Source organism: Pyrus communis, chromosome 2 (assembly GCF_041283825.1).
Source record: "Pyrus communis isolate YQ-2024b chromosome 2, ASM4128382v1, whole genome shotgun sequence".
NCBI classification, from domain to species: domain Eukaryota; kingdom Viridiplantae; phylum Streptophyta; class Magnoliopsida; order Rosales; family Rosaceae; genus Pyrus; species Pyrus communis.
Genome location: NC_142566.1, coordinates 21238616 through 21244221, shown reverse-complemented (window position 1 = coordinate 21244221; position 5606 = coordinate 21238616). Strand labels below are relative to the sequence as shown.

General features: G+C 38.4%; 1 pseudogene across 1 annotated transcript; it reads right to left on the bottom strand.

The window, feature by feature from the left end:
• Positions 1-2265: 2265 nt before the first annotated feature.
• LOC137748727 (AAA-ATPase At2g18193-like) lies at positions 2266-4481 on the bottom strand (annotated as a pseudogene). The gene is made up of 2 exons (XR_015957115.1): positions 3411-4481; positions 2266-2974 (listed from the first exon to the last, which is right to left on the bottom strand). The product of XR_015957115.1 is annotated as an AAA-ATPase At2g18193-like (transcript).
• Between the last annotated feature and the right edge of the window lie 1125 nt (positions 4482-5606).

Genomic DNA, 5606 nt, shown 5'->3' with positions numbered 1-5606 from the left:
GAAATTGTAGTAATGATCCTTCAACTTTAATTAATCTAGAGCAATGATTTTTTAATTAAAAATCTATTACCATTGGTCACTCAACTCATCAAAATATGTAGCTATGGTCATTTTCGTCAACTTCGTCAGAATTTTGTCAAAATAAGTTATGTTGGAAGGATCATGGTTACAATTGAGATCTCTCAACTCATCAAAACCTGTAACTATGATCATTTTCGTCAACTTCGTCAGAATTTTGTCAAAATGAGTTATGTTGGAATGACCATTGCTACAATTGGGTTAAAATTGAGAGATCATTGCTCCAATTGAGTTAAAGCTGAGAGACCATTTCTCTAGTTGGATAAAAGTTGAGGGACCAATGATAATGAATTTTTAGTTGAGGGACCATAGTTGCACATTTTGATGAGTTGAGAGATCAATGATAATAGATTTTAAGTTGAGAAACCTTGTTCCAATTGAATTAAAGTTAAAAGTTCATTGCTATAATTTACTCAATTTATATTTATCAACTAATTATTGGAAGTTGCTTAATCTCCAAGCAGAGCGATATCTTTTTTCTGTCTGTTTTTTTTCTTCAGAGTTTCAGACCTGCAGAGAGAGAGCGGCTAGATGTAGTCAATTTTTTTCCAAGAGAAGGAGTTTTCCAGACAAATATGCCAACCTTTCATTGCCTTAAAACGCGTGATAAATTGACCAGACAAAAAATAAAATAAAAACAAAAATGTTTTTATTTTTATTTTTATTTTTTACTGTCATTAATCTAGGTCTTTAACATCTTAATATGTATACTTGAGATCGTAAAAATGTTACTCTTATTATATTTTTTTTCACACCACATTCATTACCACCTCTATAATAGAGATGAATCTACATGTGTTGGTGAGTCTTATTTCATTAAAAAGATAATATAAATGTGGTATAAAAGTATGATGAGTGTAGTATTACTCAATAATAAAGAGCACAATATTGCTATGTCCCACATGATTTGAATCGTATGAATAAAAGGGAATTTTCCTCACAGATCTTTGACGTGCAAGTTGGATCAATGAAAGCAACTTATATGATATAGACATTTTATCATGATTATTTAACTTATTTCTTACATTAATAATACAATGACACGTGAAAGAAAACTACCGCGTATCTTTTTAATTTTTCACACTAACATCGATACAAGTCCATTTCACACATAACCCTTTTGGTCTCATTAAAAATAACACATGGTCTTTGACTCTTGATCCACAAACATCTAAAAGAAAGATGGGCCGGGTCACAAGGCCCACAATATCAACCCGAGAGGCTTCATCACCGAGCGCCACACGTAGGTTACCGAGTGATGTAACAAATACGCCCAGCCTACCAACTCTTCAGTCTTAATCATTAACGATGAAGATGAACACTCGGCCTGATCATTTTCCGACCGCTCAAACCGTCCGCAGGAATTGAAGCAAACCTTGGTGTTAGAAGTTGGGTTTTGTTTCTCTCATTGCCGGTTTTGTATATCAACGCTGCAACAATCGATCCCCAGTCCCCGATCACCAAAATCGAACGATATGTAGTAGACAACAACACCCTCTTCAATATATAGTCAGTGGAAGGATTACTAATCTCGAAATCATACACATCAAACTTGAGATAACTAGCCATGGCAGCGATCAAGCTCGATTTTCCAGTGCCGGGAGGACAATACAACAAGTAGCCTCTTTTCCAAGGCTTCACAATCATTTTCTTCATCTCGGGGTCCATTGCCATCGTCTCAAACGTAGCGGGGTGCTCTACATTTATCGAGCCCTATGTACCATTGTCGCCATCATCGTACGAACATAAATGACGAGAGCAAAGCTTCACAACCTTCTTTAATGGCATTCGCCCGAAGGCAAGAAGGTGTCCGTCACTTTGTGTTTTTTGTGAAATGTCAGCTCAAAGAACTGGCGCTTCGAACTTTGGCCGGACTTCTTCTTTTTCTTCTTGGTGATAAATATCCAACATCCTGCAAAACGCAGACATAGGCTGAGAACAGGGAGAATGCTATTGTGAGCAGATTTTTTAGATCAAACGAAAACATTTTGGTAATTTCAGATTGGTGTGATAGGGAGAAGGATGATGACACCAATGAAAGGTTATTTACTCATCAAGCAACAAATTACATTTTATGCAAAATGATTAATTTTATTTGATCCCTCGTCACGACAAACAAATAAAATAAATCATCTGCTTATTAAGCAACCTAATCAGCCGCCACCGTGAGTGCAAAGGACACCCAAATACACTCCATGAGAAATTTGCACATCCATTAACATTGACCAAAGAAAAAGGTAGGTCTAACTCTGTTGCTGCAATTCCCTCTAATTTTCCTGTGTTTACATTCTTGAATTCACAGAACCAAGTTGAGCAAGTCACTACATCAGGTAAGATATCACAAAAGAGAGATTGAAACTATCTATGGCTTTCCAAAAGGGTTAAGGGTTAATTATCTAAGATTGAAACATTAAACTTGGACATGGGAGCATCAGAATTTAGACCATTGAAGACGGAAGTGCTGCAACTTTTTGATCCCTTTCCTGCGACGACATTGCTTCTTGACCTGCAGCAGCGATGTTTTCTTCTTCTTGCTTTTGGCCTTCTTACCCTTGAGCAGATTGACAAGTCCTTGAAGAGCAACATCAGCATCATCACTCTTCATCAGCTCCTCAGCAACCCCTGCTGGGGTGATCTCTGTGCTGTCAATCAGCCCTTCAATTTCTCCACAGAAGCAATGGCGGTTGTTGTCTTGAATGCCAAGGTAGTTAGAGGCCAAGGTCCTGAACCCAGCTGTGGAGCAGTAGGACATGTGAATATGCAGGTCCATTCGAACTGGACGCAGCAATGCCAGGTCTAATCGATCCTTATGGGTGGTGGTGAACACAATGATCCTCTCATCTCCACAGCTTGACCACAACCCATCTATGAAGTTCAGTAGGCCTGATAGTGTAACCTGAAAATTAGATCATCACACGTAAACTTCTAACACCATGTCAATGCCCATTTAACGGTAATACGATAAATAAGGAAGATCCTTCAGTGTAATCATAGTTACGTGACGAGAAACAGGCCCAAATTCCGTCAGACTAACATATAAAAGTCCTAATTAGGCCTTAATAACAATTGTTAATTACAAAATTACAACTAAAAGAACCTAGGAGGAATAGGGATCATCAAGCTACTGCAATCAAAACTTGTAATTACCCTTTTATATAACAAAGATTGGAGCTTGATTAGGAATTAATTGCAATTGTATATTATAAAGGCAAAACTAAAACAACCTAATTGGAAAAGGGTTTCAGCCTACTGCAGTAAAAAATCGTAATTTAGCCTTACATATAGTAAAAGATTTTCATCAAACATAAGAAATTCAGGAAACGAGTACCAACCCGGCTCCTGTCCGAATCGGGATCAGAATCGGAATCGGAATCCGAATCGGAATCTAAACCCCGGTTGCCAACAACCACCCTGCAACAATCAATGTTCTCAATGACCAAAATAGAATGATTGGTAGTGGACAGCAAAACCTTCTTCAACTGAGAGTCACTATAAATACTAATGAGCTCCAAATCATACACATTAAACTTGAGGTAGTTAGCCATGGCGGCCATCAAGCTCGATTTTCCGGCCCCCGGTTGCCCGTACAGCAAGTAGCCCCTTTTCCAAGCTTTCCCCACCTTCTTATAGAACTTCTTTCTCCACACAAACCTCTCCAAATCCTCCACAATCATTTTCTTCATCTTCGGGTCCATCGCCATCGTGTCGAACGTCCGAGTGCTCCAAGTTCTCCGACCCCCATTCAGAATTCGCCACGTCATCGTCGTTGTATCTCGACCAGATGTGGCGGGTGTAGAGCTTCAACACCTTCTCCGCTGCTTTAATGGCGTCAGCCTGAGTGAGAACATAAGGCAGGTATGAGGAAATCACTTTGTCCATGTGTTTCTTGTGAAACGTCAGCTCAAAATACCGCATTCGGATGTCCTGTCGTTCTTCCCCTTCTTGGTCTCCGTGATAAACTGCCACGTGAGCTTGACGGCGCCGTCGAAAGTGTCAGAGACTTCCTCGTCCTTGTCAATGGCGACGCCGATGTTCTTCTTCCGGGGAGCCTTGCTGATACGAAGGCGCTCGGTGTGGGGGCCGATCTTCGTCTGGAAGTAGAGCTCGGAAGCGTCGAAGACTTGGTTGCGGGTCATGCCGGAGAGCTCATCGACGACGAGAGTGAGGTCGCAGGAGAAGAGAGGTGCAAAAAGGTAGTTTAGGGCTTTGTAGATGTAGGAGCGGAAGGGGGCGGGGATGAGCTCACTGGCGACGGAGCGGAAGAGCATCATGAATGTGGCGACGGAGGCGTAGGCGGAGAACATAGACGACGCCGTCGTCGGCATCTGGTCCTTCAGGTTGTAGAGAGAACATTTTTTGGCGGTTTTCTGAAAAATGGTGGGTTGGAAAATGGAGGAGATAGAAATGGAGAAAATATAGAGGGATTTGATGGGAATTAAATTTTAAATTATAAAGCTTGTTTTATTTTTTAGGAAAACTAATAAAAAGAATTTGAAAATTTTAAATTTTAATGATAAGAATAAAATAAAGAGTAAAGTGAATAGTATCATAATTGATTTTTTAATGTAAAAATGTGATTTTTCGTTAAAGTAAACAATACCGCGGATTTTTCATTAAAATTCTTTTTTTTTTTTTAATTTTTTTACCAACAGTAGCAATAGCGTTATTTTATTAAATAGTTAATTGTTGAAATAAAAAGGATCAAACTCGTCACATAATGCATAAATATAATTACTTTTTGACAGTGCAATAAAGCGCTTTTGTAATTTATGGAGCTGGTGGTTGTGGAAGCAGAGGGAAGGTCTGTTTTCAGAGTTTGAGACATGTGCTTTGATGCAGAGCCAACATGATCGATCTTTTTTGTGGGAATCTTGAGGATTCGTAAATCGTGTCCGTTCATCGTATATTATATAGTTAGTTTTTATTAGATACTGTTTATATTTAATTTTAAATAAAAATATTTAAATAATTTTTGACCGCATAATATATGATGAACGAATGTAATTTACAAATCATTGAGATCCTCACAAAAGGATCCGGCGGCAAGAATCCAAATTCGATGCAGAGTTTTAAATTTTTCATAGATGTGATGATTTTTTTTTTTTTTTTTTTTTTTCGCTAAGAGAAGAATGGTATGGACTGTTTTGTAATTAAATTGGGTTATCGAGCTGATGTTGCAGCTGCGGTTTCTTACGGCCAAAGGAAAGGTGGAGTAAAAGTAAAATAGTCACTATGGTCGTAGACCATCTCCAATTGAAGGAATACCAGATGACTCGTTTTAGCCTTATAGTCATCTAAGAAATTAATATTTTAATGAACAGTGTCAAGCCATATTTCTTACCATCTTCAACCGAGGGGTTAGAGGGTCATAAGCCAAACATAACCTTGTGACAAAACACTATCTCCAACTGAGGGGGCCAAATGACCATAAGGCCAAACATAATTTGTTATTTTAATTGAATGAATATGGTTACTTAAATTAAACTACCTCAATAATTTTTCGAGATGGAATCTAAATAATTTTTCGA